This window comes from Ranitomeya imitator, chromosome 5, assembly GCF_032444005.1.
Source record: "Ranitomeya imitator isolate aRanImi1 chromosome 5, aRanImi1.pri, whole genome shotgun sequence".
Lineage (NCBI taxonomy): Eukaryota > Metazoa > Chordata > Amphibia > Anura > Dendrobatidae > Ranitomeya > Ranitomeya imitator.
Window position 1 is genome coordinate 173579612 of NC_091286.1, and position 17121 is coordinate 173596732.

At 45.5% G+C, this 17121-nt stretch overlaps 1 protein-coding gene and 1 long non-coding RNA gene across 3 annotated transcripts in view; one reads left to right on the forward strand and one right to left on the reverse strand.

The window, feature by feature from the left end:
* Positions 1-17121, forward strand: part of THBS2 (thrombospondin 2) — an 800800-nt gene that overhangs the window by 776284 nt on the left and 7395 nt on the right. The gene's annotated exons all lie outside the window — the stretch shown is intronic.
* Positions 8630-17121, reverse strand: part of LOC138681651 (uncharacterized) — a 242972-nt gene continuing 234480 nt past the window's right edge. The window contains exons 2-3 of the long non-coding RNA XR_011321950.1: positions 12805-12920; positions 8630-8791 (exon numbers count right to left, since the gene is read on the reverse strand). This is a non-coding gene — a long non-coding RNA (uncharacterized lncRNA). The remainder of the gene's footprint in view (positions 8792-12804; positions 12921-17121) is intronic.

The window sequence follows — 17121 nt, forward strand, 5'->3', positions numbered from 1 at the left end:
AGCGCTCGGAGAACCAGGAATGTGCAGGGACCGCGCCAGGAGCAGGTGAGTATGACGGGGCAGTGCGCGATATTTACATGTCCCCCGTTTCACCGTCAGGTGCCACTCCGTCTTCCGCATCCTCTGCAGTGACGCTCAGAGGGCGCGATGACGCGATTAGTGTGCGTGTCGCCCTCTGCCTGAACAGTCAGTTCAGAGGACGCGAAAGACACAGCGACGCTCGGCGGTGGAACTACAGCAAGTGCCAGGGGCCTGAGCGACAAGAGGTGAGTATGTCATTTTTTTTTTAATCGCAGCAACAGCATATGGAGCATAATAGTCTATGGAGCATCCTATGGGGCCATAATCAGCATTTGTGCAGCGTTATATGGGGCCATAATCAACATTTGTGCAGCATTGTATTGGGCAAATGTCTCTATGGAGCATCTTATGGGGTCATAATCAACATTTGTGCAGCATTATATGTGACATATTTTAATATGGAGCATCTTATGGGGCCCATCATAAACTGGAGCTTTTTACGGGGCGTATTTTGTATGGAGCATCTTATGGGGCCCATCATGAACTGTATGGAGCATTATATGGGGCTCCTGATTCAATATGGATATTCAAAAACACTTAACCTAATCTCAATTAATTTTACCTTTATTGGAATCTAATTTTAATTTTTGACATTTACTGGTAGCTGCTGCATTTTCCACCCTAGGCTTATACTCAAGTCATTAAGTTTTCCCAGTTTTTTTTGTGGCAAAATTAGGGGTCTCGGCTTATACTCGGGACAGCTTATACTCGAGTGTATATGGTCTGTCTGTCTGTCTGTCTGTCTTTCTGTCTGTCCTGGAAATCCCGCGTCTCTGATTGGTCGAAGCCGCCAGGCCTCGACCAATCAGCGACGGGCACAGTATCGACGTAGAAATCCCGCGTCTGATTGGTCGAGGCCGCCAGGCCTCGACCAATCAGCGACGGGCACAGGGTCGATGATGTCATAAAGGACGTAGACATCCCGCATCTCAGCGACGGGCACAGCATGGCGACGATGATGTCATAAAGGTTGCCTCGACCAATCAGCGACGAGCACAGTCTGCCGCGAATTTGCCTCGACCAATCAGCGACGGGCACGGTATCGACGTTAATGTCATAATGGTTGCCATGGCGATAATGATGTCATAAAGGTTGCCTTGACCAATCAACGACGGGCACAGTCTGCCGCGGATTCTGGAATCATCATTGTCCATATACTACGGGGACATGCATATTCTAGAATACCCGATGCGTTAGAATTGGGCCACAATCTAGTATATATATGTATATATATATATATATATATATATATATATACATATATATATATATATATATATATATATAGTATATATATAAGTCCAAAAAGTCAGAGGCAGCACACCATTGCAAATAAGTTTCAAAAAGTGTTCAGGTTTTAATAACCCATCATGGTGGCGTTTCTGCTCATGGAGAGCCTTTCTCAAGCTAGGTAATGGTGTACAAACATGGTATTTATCATACAGACAATTCAAACATACTTAATAGTATTCGTGCAAAAAAGGTTGTAACAGCTCATGAGAGACAGTGTACATAAAGTGCATATAGTGCCCAACATGAGTGCAAGCATAATAAAGTGCAGTGCAATAGTATACAAACATAAAAAAACATACAGTGAACAATTTAGTGTTAATTAGCAATCTACACTCAGCTGCATTTCATAAATTATGTCATGGCTCACCCCATCCTGTAATCACATATGCTTGCCGTGTTCGGCGTCCTGCTGCAAAAAGTACGCATGTCCAAAAAGAAAAAACAGAAGTGCACAACAGAAAACCCAGATCCATCCGTGCATGGGCAGTAGGCAACTTATAGAGCCAGCGCCATCTTGGTTGCTGGAAAGTTAATGCCAGAACTCCACACATTAACAAAATGAATGGTAATCCATATATTATTATTATTATTTATTATTATACATTTTTATAGCGCCATTTATTCCATGGCGCTTTACAAGTGAATACGGGGCAAATATAGACAAATACATTAAACATGAGCAGATAACAAGGCACACGAAGACTCATCTCTTCATAAGGAGGGAGGACCCTGCCCGCGAGGGCTCACAGTCTGCAGGGGGTGGGTGAGGATACACTAGGAGAGGGAAGAGCTGGCTGTGCGGCTGTTCAGTAGGTTGAGGATCACTGCAGGCTGTAGGCTTGTCGGAAGAGATGAGTCTTCAGGTTCTTTTTGAAGGTTTCTATGGTAGGCGCGAGTCTGATGTGTTCGGGTAGAGAGTTCCAGAGTATGGGGGAAGCACGGGAGAAGTCTTGGATGCGGTTATGGCAAGAAGAGATGAGAGGGGAGTAGAGAAGGAGGTCTTGGGAGGATCGGAGGTTGCGTGTAGGTAGGTACCGGGAGACCATGTCACAGATGTATGGAGGAGACAGGTTGTGGATGGCTTTGTATGTCAGTGTGAGGGTTTTGAACTGGAGTCTCTGGGCGATAGGAAGCCAGTGAAGGGCTTGACACAGGGGAGAGGCTGGGGAATAGCGGGGGGACAGGTAGATTAGTCGGGCAGCAGAGTGTAGGATGGATTGGAGCGATGCCAGAGTGCTAGAGGGGAGTCCAGAGAGTAGGAGGTTGCAGTAGTCGAGGCGGGAGATGATAAGGGCATGCACTAGCGTTTTTGCAGTGTTGCGGTCAAGGAAAGCACGGATCCGGGAAATATTTTTGAGTTTGAGACGACAGGAGGAGGCAAGGGCTTGGATATGTGGCTTGAAAGAGAGTGCAGAGTCGAGGATCACCCCGAGGCACCGGGCGTGTGGGACTGGGGATAGTGAGCAGCCATTGACATTGATGGATAGGTCTGGTGGAGGGGTAGAGTGAGATGGGGGAAAGATGATGAATTCTGTTTTGTCCATGTTCAGTTGTAGAAAGCAAGCAGAAAAGAAGGCTGAAATGGCAGACAGACAGTGCGGGATTTTGGTAAGCAAGGAGGAGAGGTCAGGTCCGGAGAGGTAGATCTGCGTGTCATCAGCGTAGAGATGGTACTGCAAACCGTGGGATTCTATGAGCTGTCCCAGGCCGAAAGTGTAGATGGAGAAGAGTAGGGGTCCTAGAACAGAGCCTTGAGGAACACCGACTGACAAGGGGCGAAGTGAGGAGGTGGTGTGGGGGAGGGAGACACAATGTTCAGTCTGTCAGATATGACGAGATCCAGGAAAGGGCCAAGTCAGTGATGCCAAGGGATGAGAGGATTTGTAGCAAAAGGGAGTGGTCTACAGTGTCAAAGGCAGAAGACAGGTCCAGGAGAAGCAGGACAGAGTAGTGTCGCTTGCTCCTGGCAGTTAGTAGGGCATTGGTGACTTTAGTTAGGGCAGTTTCAGTTGAGTAATGGGAACGGAAGCCTGATTGTAACCGATCAAAGAGGGAGAAGGAGGAGAAGTGGGAGGACAGTTCAAGATGGACGTGTTGCTCCAGCAATTTGGAGGCATAAGGGAGAAGAGATATCGGGCGATAGCTAGACACAGAGGATGGGTCAAGGGAGGGCTTTTTGAGGATGGGTGTGATCTTGGCATGCTTGAAGGATGAGGGAAAGACACCTGTTGTGAGTGAGAGGTTGAAGAGGTGCGTTAGGGTTGGGATGAAGACCGTGGAAAGGTTAGGGATGAGGTGGGATGGGAGCGGGTCAAGCGTGCAGGTGGTGAGGTGTGATCTTGACAGGAGGGTGGAGAGCTGATCTTCTGTCATGGTGGAGAAGCTGGTTTTTGAGGAGCAGGGTTGAGGAGCTAAGAGGGGTAGTGGGCGCTGTGGGCCAAAGCTTTCTCTGATCGTATCGATCTTCTGTTTAAAGAAAGAGGCGAAGTCATCAGCAGAAATGAGGGGGGAGGGAGGAGGTGCGGGGGGACGGAGAAGAGAATTGAAAGTGTTGAAAAGCTGTTTAGGGTTGTGGGACAGGGAGGATATGAGGGATGAGAAGTAAGTTTGTTTTGCGGCAGTGAGCGCAGACTTGAAGCTGGCGAGGGACTGCTTATATGCAGTGAAGTGGTCGGCAGAGTGGGATCGCTTCCATCTCCGCTTAGCAATCCTGGAAGCCCGTCTCAATTCTTTGGTCAGGCTGGTCAGCCAGGGCTGCCTGTTAATTGTACGTGTTTTACTGTGCATGAGTGGGGCGGCCGAATCGAGTGTTGCTGTTATTGTGGTGTTATAAAAAGTGGCAGCAGCATCTGTGTCATGAAGGGAAGCTATGTCAGTGAGAGGGAGAAGGGACTCAGAGAGTGATTGTAAGTTGAGATGTTTGAGATTTCTGCGGGGGTGAGTGAGTTTGTGGAGTGGGGGTTGCACACTAGGAGAGGAGAGGGACGAGAATGTCAGTAGGTTGTGGTCAGACAGGGGGAGGGGTGTGTTAGTGGGATTAGTAAGGGAGCAGAGGCGGGTGAAGATGAGGTCCAGCGTGTGGCCATCTTTGTGAGTGGCCTCAGAGGGCCATTGAGTGAGGCCAAAGGAGACAGTCAGTGATAGAAGTTTAGAGGCAGCTGAGGTGGAAGTGTCAATGGGGATATTGAAATCACCCATGATGATAGTGGGGATGTCAACAGAGAGGAAATGAAGTAGCCAGGTGGTGAAGTGGTCGAGAAAGGTGGAGATGGCTAGTTCTGGGGGGCGGTAGATGACAGCCAGCTGGAGGTTGGAGGGGGAATAGATACGGACAGAGTGCACCTCAAACGAGGGAAGGGAAGCGGAGGGTGGTAGCGGTATTGGAGTGAAGGAGCAGGTGTCGGACAGGAGCAAGCCAACTCCTCCACCGCGTTTGTTGCTGGGGTGAGGGGTGTGAGAGAGGTGGAATCCGCCATAGGAGAGCGCAGCTGGAGAGGCTGAGTCAGAGGGGGTGAGCCAGGTTTCAGTGAGGCCGAGGAAGGAGAGTTTGTTGGTGATGAAGAGGTCATGGATAAATGGCAGTGTGTTGCAGATGGAGCGTGCGTTCCATAGTGCTCCAGGTAGGGGGAGCGGGGGAGTGGGGGCTGGATGAATGGGTATGATGTTGTCGTGGTTGGGAAAACGTGCGGAGGATCGTGGCAGGGGGTTAGAAACGAGTGTGGGGATGAATTGGGGGGGCCGGGATTTGGGGATATGTCACCAGCAATGAGGAGTAGCAGACAGAGCATTAGAAGGTGGGAGCAGGATAGGACATGATGCGGCCGTGTGTGTCTGGATAAAAAGGATTGTATGTGGAGGAACAGTTCTGAGGAGAAGGTGAGATGGCTGGGGAGTAATGAGGGAGAAATGACTAGTTCCTTACAGTGGAGGGATTGCAGGAGATTGTAAGAAGGAAAGTAGTATGGGGGTGAAAGAGAAAAGAAACCGAAACATTGTAGTGGTTTGGTATTCTGTTACCTTCCAGTCAATTCCAGTCCAATTCAGTCTAATTCAGAATCATAATTAAAAAGATGTAATTTAAAAGATGATTTGCAGCAGACTGAGTCTGTAGCAGACTCCTGCATGTGAATATATCCCCAGTTAAGGGCAATCAGGTGTGAATGAGGGGGTGGCTGGGTATGGGAGACCAGATGTAGAGAGTTAAGCAAAGGTCATAAAGTGAGGGAGGGGTAAGACTGACCACTCAAAGAGATGCCAGGATCACACAATGGGATACATGAAAACAGGTCATGGAAACAAGCTGATAGGTAAGAAAGCATACTAAAAGGATTATATGTGCTGCACCAAGACACTCAGATCCAGGGGAAGCATAGAAAAGTCAGTGCAATATATAGAGACATTCAGAAGCCAGGAAGAGCTGGGTAAAGTCAGTGCATACCATGGAAAATCAATGCAGTATACAGAGACATTCGGGAGCCAGGGAGAGCTGGGTAAAGTCAGTGCATACCATGGAAAATCAATGCAGTATACAGAGACATTCGGGAGCCAGGGAGAGCTGGGTGGAGCATGTGTTGTAACAGCGCCACCTTCTCGGCAATGTAATTTAGAAGACCAAAGGAGTTTAAACACTTTATAACTCTTTTAAAGGGGCATTAACCCTCACAATGTTATAGCATATATAAACTCCTATTAAAAGTCTCATATGCAGCGTCGGACTGGAGCACCTTGGGCCCACCAGAGAAAATCATTCTTGGGGCCCACTATGTAGCTACATAGAAATAGATACAAGACCACCAATTGTGCGGTAAAAAGCGCTAATATCCGGGTATAATATAAGGTAGTTCACGTCTTAATAATGTAGCAAGGGTTGGGGTAGCCCCTTCACAGAATATAATGTAGCCCCCTCATAAAATATAATGCGGTCCCCTCTCATAGAATATAATGTAGCACCCCACAAAATATAATGCAACCCCCTCAGGTATCACACAGTCCCCACCATAGAATATAATGTAGCACCCCCATAGGGTATAATGCAGTCCCCCTCATATATTATAATGCAACCCACCACAGAATATAATGTAGTCCCCTGAGAGAATGCAGTTCCACCACAAAATATAATGCAGCCCCCCATAGAGTATACTGTAGCCCCCTCATATATTATGATGTAGCCCCCATAATATAATGTAGTCCCCTGAGAGAATAATGCAGCCCCACCACAGAATATAATGCAGCCCCCCATAGAGTATACTGTAACCCCTCATATAGTATGATGTAGCAACCCATAATATAATGTAGTACCCTGAGTATAATGCAGTCCCCCCACAGAATATAATGTAGCCCCCCAGGGCCGTATTTAAAGTTTCTGCTGCCCTAGGCACTTTTAGTGCTGCCTCCCCCTTTGGTAAGTATGACACTATTGTCAGTGACTTTTGCAAGAATCACTGATGTGAAAGTCACCTTTTGCAGCAGATCTGGCAGTTTTTCTGCATCTGCTGCGTAACGGATCACTTACAGCAACACTGCATTCGACCTCATTCATTCCCTATGGGATTTGCGGCACTTTCCGTGATCTGGCAAATGCGGTACCATACCTAACAACTTTTGAAGAAGGGAAGGAGGTATAAAGTTTGCGGCACGCGTAATGCGCTGCGGCAAATTTCAGGCCACGCCTATGACCACACCCATTTCACAACTAGTTACACCCATATCCACGTCCCAACCACAGCCATTTAGCACTGCTGATCACACTGTTTTATATACAATAATTATAAACAAAAAAAAATGGCCACACATAATAGCCACACATGATGCTCAATACTGTATAACGGCCACCACACATGATGCTCCATACTGTATAATGGCCACACACAGTTCTCCATACTGTATAATGGCCACACATGATGTTCAATACTGTATAATGGCCACACATGATGCTCCATAATGTATAATGTCCACACAGTGCTCCATACTGTATAATGGCCACACGTAGCACTCCATACTGTATAATGGCCACCCATAGCGCTCCATACTGTATAATGGCCACACATAGTGCTCCATACTGTATAACGGCCACACACAGTTCTCCATACTGTATAATGATCCCACATGATGCTCAATACTGTATAATGGCCACAAATGATGCTCCATAGTGTATAATGGCCACACATGATGCTCCATACTGTATAATGGCCACACATGATGCTTCATACTGTATAATGTCCATTGGCCACACATGATGCTCCATACTGTATAACGACTACACATGATGCTCAATATTGTATAATGGCTACACACAGTTCTCCATACTGTATAATGATCCCACATGATGCTCAATACTGTATAATGACCCCCCCCCCCTCCTGTATGCATGGCTCATATTCCCCCACCCTCTGAATGCATGGCTCATACTCCCCCCTGTATGCTTGGCTCATATTCCCCCCCCTAAATGCATGGCTCATATTCCCCCCCGAATGCATGGCTCATATTCCCCCCCCTGAATGCATGGCTCATATTCCCCCCCTGAATGCATGGCTCATATTTCCCCCTCCTGTATGCATGGCTTATCTCTCCACCCCCCCCCCCCCCCCCCCGCTCCTGACCTGCTCCCATCTTGCATGGCGCGCCGGCTTATGTCCTCCTTCATACCCCCGTCCCCCAGTCCCTCCATCCCTCATACTCACCTGGCCCATCCCTCATACTCACCTGACCTGTCCCACACACCGCGCGCCCGCGCCGACATCCCTCTGGCTCTGTCCCGACTCCCGGCGCAGCACCTTCTTCCTGCGTGAGCGGTCATGTGATACCGCTCATTAAGGTCATAAATATGCGCATATTCATGACCGTAATGAGCGGTACCATGTGACCGCTCATTCAGGAGAAGCTGCAGATGTCGAGACCAGGCATTGCTGGAGCAGGGTGAGTATCGTCTTCAAGGAGGGTGGGAGGGAGGCGGGGGCCCTGGAGCGGGGGGGCCCACACAGCAGGTGTCAGTGCCTGGGCCCACCGGAGAATCCTCCGGTTCTCCGGTGGGCCAGTCCGAGCCTGCTCATATGGTATAGGTTCATAACCCAACAGTAATGAGATGGTCATAGTTAACCCATAATGGTACGTACACCCCCATTTGCTGGGGCTGATTACTCACCATAAGGGACCAAGGGAGACCAATTTCCTGTGACAGGCATGATCGCATCCTCAGTTACCTCAGGGAACATCGACCAAAGCTCCAATAACCGTGAGAAAAGAGAACCACCATAAATGCCCACTCGGATTCCATTTTATTCATATACAAAATAAATCAAACATAACAAAATAGATTTAGCAAAAAAAGAGAGCATTCCAATAATTGACTTCAGGAATAGGGTAAGCCATGAAACATTATCTTCAGAAAGAGATTCTTTTTTCATACTTCTCAATACATCTAAAAATAAAAACATAAAAAACTATAATTAATACCATCATATTGCTATATCTGTTAGAGAGGCAAGATCCCAAGTGAAAAATAAAAAAAGAGAATACATACTGCAGTTTTATTATAATGTTTCTTGTAACTTGAAATCCACATTTAAACCATATGGTTTCAACGTGTTCAGTCTTCGTATCCACTTAAGTTCTCTGATCTTTAAAAGCTTAACCCTATCACCTCCCCGCCTCAATGGGGGTATATTATCAATAATCCTAAACTTCAAGTTCTTTTCTGTGTCCACAATCCATAAAGTGTTTGGAAACCGGTAATCACATTTTTTCTTTCGTATGGTGTATCTATGGTGATTTATACGGGTTTTAAAATCCCACATAGTCTCACCTACGTACCATAGTTTACATGGACATTCCAAAAGGTAAATAACATGATCACTAGAACATGTCAAAAAATGATTAATAGTAAATTTTTCATTAATGACTGGATGAAAAAAATGGTCACCCTTCAACATATTTTTACAGTTGATACAACTGAGACCAGGATAACAACCTACCCGCCTTTTTCCAGTAAGGGAAGGTTGAAGTGAGGATTTTCTAGGGCCCATATCTGAACGAACAAGGTTATCCTTTATATTTCTAGACCTTTTATATGATATTAATGGTGGATTCTTAAATTCAACAATCTCAGGAAGACAGCGGCCTATCATTGGCCAATGTTTCTTAACAATGCGCACCACCGCATTGCTCTCCTCTCCATAAGTTGTAATTAACGGAATTTTTTTCATGGTTTCTTCATTTTTATCTCTACACAAGAGTGTCTCTATCCATATTTTTGAATTTACACTTCCATTTTTTTAGAATTTTATCAGGGTAACCCCTTTGTTTAAATTTTCTAGTCATCAATTCAAGGGAATTTGTCAAGTTATTGTCATCACTGACTATTCTTCTAACCCGTAGATACTGACTATACGGCAATGCCTCTATTAATCTGCGAGGATGATGACTATCGTACTTGAGTAGACTATTTTTATCAGTGGTTTTTATAAAGACTTCAGTGGATAATCTCATATCTTCACACTTAATTAATACAAAATTGTATTTCTTTTTCAGAGTATGTTAATGTGAATTTAATATCTTTATTTAAGCCACAACATTGCGGAAGTGGTGGGACACATAGACCAGGTCCTCCTCCATGGCTGCCATAACAAGATTTGCATAAGCGGGTGCCATATTGGCACCCATGGCTGTCCCTCTCATTTGCATAAAATATTAATCTCTAAACAGGAAATCATTATTATTCAACACCACCTCTAAAAGTCTTAGCATAAATTCAATTGTTTCGCCATTATATTCAGTACTCACAAGTTTTCTGCGCACTGCCGTTAGACCTATATCATGATCAATGGATGTGTACAAGGAAACTACGTCAAAAGACGCCATTACAATTTTTTGATCAATTTGGACCTTCCCAAGTTTACCCAAGAAATCAGTCGTATCCTCCACAAAAGATGGTGTCTGTCTCGATAGAGGCCCTAAGATTCTGTCAAGAAAAATACCTACCGGCATATGGCTAAATACCGAATCACTGCCTGAAACTTTAGGTCGGCCTGGTGGATTAATCAAAGATTTGTGTATTTTCGATAATATATATATTACCGGTGTAACTGGATTCTCCACTGTCAAAAACGTATAAAGATCTTCATCTACAATATTAGAATACTTACCGTATATACTCGAGTATAAGCCGACCCGAGTATAAGCCGACCCCCTAATTTTGCCACAAAAAACTGGGAAAACTTATTGACTCGAGTATAAGCCTAGGGTGGAAAATGCAGCGGCTAATGTAAAAAATAAAAATAGATACCAATAAAAGTAAATTTAATTGAAACATCAGTAGGTTAAGTGTTTTTGAATATCCATATTGAATCAGGAGCCCCATATAATGCTCCATACAGTTCATGATGGGCCCATAAGATGCTCTATATAAAAATGTGCCACATATAATGCTCCATACAGTTCATTATTGCCCCATAGATGCTCCATATAAAGCTGTGCCCCATATACAATGTTCTGCACCGTTCATTATTGCCCCATAGCTGTGCCATATAGTGCTTTGCACCGTTCATTATTGCCCCATAGCTGTGCCATATAGTGCTCTGCACCATTCATTTTTGTCCCATAGCTCTGCCATATAGTGCTCTGCAACGTTCATTATTGCCCCATAGCTGTGCCATATAGTGCTCTGCACCATTCATTTTTGCCCCATAGCTGTGCCATATAGTGCTCTGCACCGTTCATTATTGCCCCATAGCTGTGCCATATAGTGCTCTGCACCGTTCATTTTTGCCCCATAGCTGTGCCATTTAGTGCTCTGCACCGTTCATTAATGCCCCATAGCTGTGCCATATAGTGCTCTGCACCGTTCATTATTGCCCCATAGCTGTGCCATATAGTGCTCTGCACCGTTCATTTTTGCCCCATAGCTGTGCCATATAGTGCTCTGCACCGTTCATTTTTGCCCCATAGCTGTGCCATATAGTGCTCTGCACCATTCATTATTGCCCCATAGCTGTGCCATATAGTGCTCTGCACCGTTCATTTTTGCCCCATAGCTATGCCATATAGTGCTCTGCACCGTTCATTATTGCCCCATAGCTGTGCCATATAGTGCTCAGCACCATTCATTATTGCCCCATAGCTGTGCCATATAGTGCTCTGCACCGTTCATTTTTGCCCCATAGCTGTGCCATATAGTGCTCTGCACCGTTCATTATTGCCCCATAGCTGTGCCATATAGTGCTCTGCACCGTTCATTATTGCCCCATAGCTGTGCCATATAGTGCTCTGCACCGTTCATTATTGCCCCATTGATGTACCATAGAAAGCTCTGCCATTGCTGCTGCTGCTGCAATAAAAAAAATGCCATACTCACCTCTCTTGCTTGCAGCTCCCGGCGTCCGGTCCCGACGTCTCTCCGCACTGACTGATCAGGCAGAGGGCGCCGCGCACACTATATGCGTCATCGCGCCTTCTGACCTGCACAGTCAGAGCGGAGAGACGCCGGGAAGATGGAGCGGCGCCCGGCGTGTGGAACGGGGATAGGTAAATATGACATACTTACCTGCTCCCGGCGTCCCGCTCCTTCCCCCGGACAGCTGGTCTTCGGTGCCGCAGCCTCTTCCTCTATGAGCGGTCACCGTTACCGCTGATTAGAGAAATGAATATACGGCTCCACCCCTATGGGAGTGGAGTCCATATTCATTTTTCTAATGAGCGGTCCCACGTGACCGCTGTACAGGGGAAGAGCTGAAGCACCCGAAGACCGTGGGACGGCAGGGGGAGCGCCAGGATCGCCGGGACTAGGTAAGTATGCCTCAGCGCCCTCTCACCCTCACCCGCCGACCCTGCCACCCACCGTGGGCTGAAAATCTCGGCTTATACTCGAGTATATACGGTAGCTTCATTCAGAATTGTTTTAATTTTACCTATGACCATAAATTTAGGGTCACCCGACAATCTCCTGTACACATCTTGATCAGATAACTGACGTACAATTTATGCCTCAAACTTAGATGTATCCATGATGACGACAGCACAGTCCTTATCTGCTGATTTGACGGTGATGTCGCCGTCATGGATCAATTCCCGCAATGCCATACTTTCTTCTCGAGTCATGTTGGGATTTTTAAAAAATGTCTTGTCCTGAGTTTTTTTCAAACAATCTATGTCCCTATTGACAGCTGAAGTAAATGCATCAATGACAGGGACATTAATAGCAGGTATAAATTCACTCCTGTTAAATAGCATGAGTTGTTTTGATCTAAAAACAGCCCCAGTTGAATCATCAATGCATGCATTTTATGAATGCCAATATTTTAACTTAATGGCTCTAAAAAATCTAAATAATTCCATTTCCAGTTCAAACCAGTCAATATGTCTACTTGGGCTAAAAGAAAAGCCCTTACTCAATACTGATAGTTCATGTACAGTCAATGATCTTGAAGAAAGATTTACCACGTTATCTAGTCCTTCTTTTTCATTGCAGTCTGTCTCTGTGGAAGAATCCGACCTTTTTGCTTCTTGTCTCTTTTTTCCACGCCGATGTTTTCTGCCGCCTCTTCTGGTCCTCTCTAGAGGTGGGAAAAAGAGACAAGAAGCAAAAAGGTCGGATTCTTTCACAGAGACAGACTGCAATGAAAAAGAAGGACTAGTATCTTTCTGAGTTATTTGCTTTGCGCCAGTGTGGTCATGTGAGATTGTATTCAGGGACCCGGCAGAAATAAGCCCCTAGAATACCGGCACCTCCGGTGAGGAGATTGTGTGTTTGAGTGTATTCAGGGACCTGGCTGAAATAAGCCCTTAGAATACCGGCACCTCCGGTGAGGAGATTGTGTGCATGCATGACCACTGACTGCTCTCTGTTGGGCAGTTAGCCTGTGCTCCTGTGAAGTCTAACAGGGCGCAGTGCTTTCCTTTCACGGCTACTCTGTGAAGTAACAGAGCTAGTCTACACCGCTAAATAGTGCCACCCTTTACTAGCAGCAGGTTCTCCTGCACGGTGGACCCCGGGCTGCGAACGCATCAATAATAATAAACATCTATATTTACTCGGTGCGTTCCGCTAGCCTTGACACATGCTGTCCATTTCCTTTTGATCCTCCTTGAGATGGTTCTACTCCTCCATTGGAGTCCAGTTGTATTTAATTAAACTGATAGGACTTGACTTGGAAAGGCACACACATATCTATATAAGGCTACTTTCACACACCATGTTTTTGCCGTCAGGCACAATCCGGCAAGTTTTGAAAAAAAAACGGATCCATTTTTTTTCCGCCGGGTCTGTTTTTTTTTTTAAGAGTTATAATAGCGCCGGATTGCGCCTGAAGGCCACACGTTTCATCCGTTTTTTGCCGGATCCGTATAAAAAAATTTTTCTGGCGGCCGGAGAAAACGTTCATAGTAATGTTTTTTCTGTCCAGCGAAAATATTACAAGCGGTTCCAGCGATAAATGGATGAAACTGACATGTGAACTGATGAATCCGGACTCCGAATCCGGTTTTCCATGCATTCTCTATACAATCATGCAAAATTTCTGTTCTGGTCTCTCTCTCTCGCTCTCTCTCAGGAAGTCCAAACTCTATCCCCGGGTCCATAAAAGAAAAAAAACAGATCCAGCAAAAAAACGGATCGTTGCATCAGTTTTTCACAATTTACAACGGATCCGGTTTTTTACAAATTTACCGGAGCCTGCCTAACGGCAAAAACCTGATGTGTGAAAGTAGCCTAAGACCTCACAGTTCACAATGCATGTCAGACTAATTGAGAATCATGAGGTCAAAGGAACTGGCCAAGAAGCTGAGAGACAGAATTGTGGCAAGGCACAAAAAAAGGTTACAAAATAATTTGTGTAGTACTCAAGGTTCCTAAGAGCACAGTGGCCTCCATAATCCCTAGATGGAAGAAGTTTGGCACCACCAGAAGTCTTCCTAGACCTGGCCGTCCAGCCAGGCTGAACAATCGTGGGAGAAGAGCCTTAGTGAGAGAAGTAAAGAAGAACCCCAAGATCACTGGGGCTGAGCTCCAGAGATGCAGTAGGGAGATGGGAGAAAGTTCCACAAAGTCAACTATCACTGAAGCCCTCCACCAGTAGGGCCTTTATGGACAGTGGCCCGGCAAAAGCCTCTCCTCAGTGCAAGACATATGAAAGCTCGCATAGAGTTTGCTAAAAAAAACACATGAAGGACTCCCAGACTATGATAAATAAGATTCTCTGGTCTGATGAGACGAAGATAGACCTTTTTGGACCTTTTTTTCATGCCTTCTTTGTTTTGGACTCTTCCACATTCCACAGCATGAGGCCTTTTTTCCATTCATTCATTTCTCAATTCTGTCTCTTTGTGTCATGTGTAGATTGGAATTCCCAAAAGAATGCAATCCAATTGACAATCTTTTTAAAATTGTCCAAACATTTATTCTTCATCCAATCCAATTGACAATCTTTTTGAAATTGCACAAACAGTCTTCATTTAATCCAATTGACATTCTTTTAAAATTGTCAAAAAAGTTATTCAGAGTTCCCCCTCTACGTGTCTATTAGTGATTAGCGAACGTGCTCGGTGATACTCGGATATCAGTCAAGAATCTGTGTGCTCAGCACTCGCTGTCCATTGGCTGGTGCTAGGATTTAATTCTCTAATCCCAGTCCCGCATGTTTGGCTCCTGTTAAACAGCCAATAAACATGCAGGAATTACCTGCCAGTCACTGTAATGCCATAGTGATGTTGGTAGTGGCATCACTGTGATTGGCTGGCCACATTACCTCATCAGACAAGGACTGGCCCCTCCACACTTGGCACACTGACACCATTGCACTGCTCAAGGACAGTTTTGATTGTAGGGAGAGAGTAGCTGTTCAGGCCAGTGTGCATAGTTTCAGGAATCAGAGTTCTCTAGCGATGTTACTATTGCTGAATCATCATACTAAAATTCTTTCTAAGGGCTAATCTTGTGCTTTGCTGTTTCTATGCAATTAATTCTGCATTTAGCCTAGGGGCAGCTGCTTGAGCAGGGAGTGTCTGAATACAGCCTCTAGCAGAGCTTAGAGCTTGCAGTCCGTTGCTAAATATTTAGACGCTGCACGTGTTAGCATATACAGTGCTCAAAAACATAAAGGGAACACGAAAATATCATATCCTAGATATCTTGATTGAAATATTCCAATTGAAAATTTTTATTTATTGCATAGTAGAATGTGTTCAGAACAATAAAACATAAAAATTATCAATGTAAATCAAAATGAATATCCCATGGAGGTTTGGATTTGGAATGATACTCAAAATCAAAGTGGAAAATTAAATTACAGGCTGGTCCAACTTCAGTGGAAATGCCTCATGACAAGGAAAAGATGCTCTCAGTATTGTGTGTGACCTCCACGTGCATGTATGACTTCCATACTGTACAACGCCTGGGCATGCTCCTGATGAGGCGGCGGATGGTGTCCTGACAAATTTCTTCCCAGACCTGGACTAAAGCATCCACCAACTCCTGGACAGTCTGTGGTGCAACGTGAAGTTGGTGGATGGAGTGAGACATGATGTCCCAGATGTGCTCAATCGGATTCAGGACTGGGGAATAGGCGGGCCAGTCCATAGCTTCAATTCCTTCATCATGCTGACACACTCCAGCCCCATGAGGTCTGGCATTGTCCTGCATTAGGAGGAACCCAGGGCCAACTGCACCAGCATATGGTCTCATCTCGGTACCTAATGGCAGTCAGGCTATTTCTGGCAAGCACATGGAGGGCTGTGCGGCCCTCCAATGAAATGCCACCCCACACCATTCCTGACCCACTGCCAAACCGATCATGCTGAAAGATGTTGCAGGCAGCAGATCGCTCTCCACGGCATCTCCAGACTGTCACATCTGTTACATGTGCTCAGTGTGAATCTGATTTCATCTGTGAATAGCACAGGGCACCAGTGGAGAATTTGCCAATCCTGGTGTTCTGTGGCAAATGCCAAGTGTCCTGCACAGTGTTGTGCTGTGAGCATAACCCCATCTGTGGATGTTGGACACAGCAAACCTACTTGCCACAGCTCGCATTTATATACCATCCTGGATGAGCTGCACTACCTGAGCCACTTGTGTGGATTGTAGAGTCCGTCTCATGCTACCACGAGTGTGAAAGCACAATCAATGTTCTAAAGTGACCAAAACATCAGCCAGAAAGCATCGGTACTGAGATGTGGTCTGTGGTCCCCACCTGCAGAACCACTCCTTTTTTCATGGTGTCTCTTATAATTGCCAATAATTTCCATCTATTGTCTATTCCATTTGCACAACAGTATGTGAAATTGATTGTCAATCAATGTTGCTTCCTAAGTGGACAGTTTGATTTCATAGAAGTTTGATTTACTTGGACTTATATTCTGTTGTTTAAGTGTTCCCTTTATTTTTTTGAGCAGTATATATATTTTTTTAATATTTCATTTTATCAACCCAGGTATCATTTTAATCAGTATAACGGCGCCACCCTGACACTGTAGCTTACTGAGCACAGACCTGCTGACAGACTTACTTTAATGACTGACACGGGGATAAGCACTTGTGGCCAGGGAAGCAACATTTCCCTCACGGCACACTGGGTGAACATTGTGGTTGCAGAGTCCCTCCCTGGCACGGCATATGTGCTAACGTTGCCGAAGATTGCTGGCCCTACTTCAAACAGGGTGATCTCCACCTCCTATACCAGTTCTTGCTCCACCTTCTGCTCCTCCTCATCCCCATATTCGATTTGTTTTCTCAGAGCACGCCGTCCACATCAGCCAGAA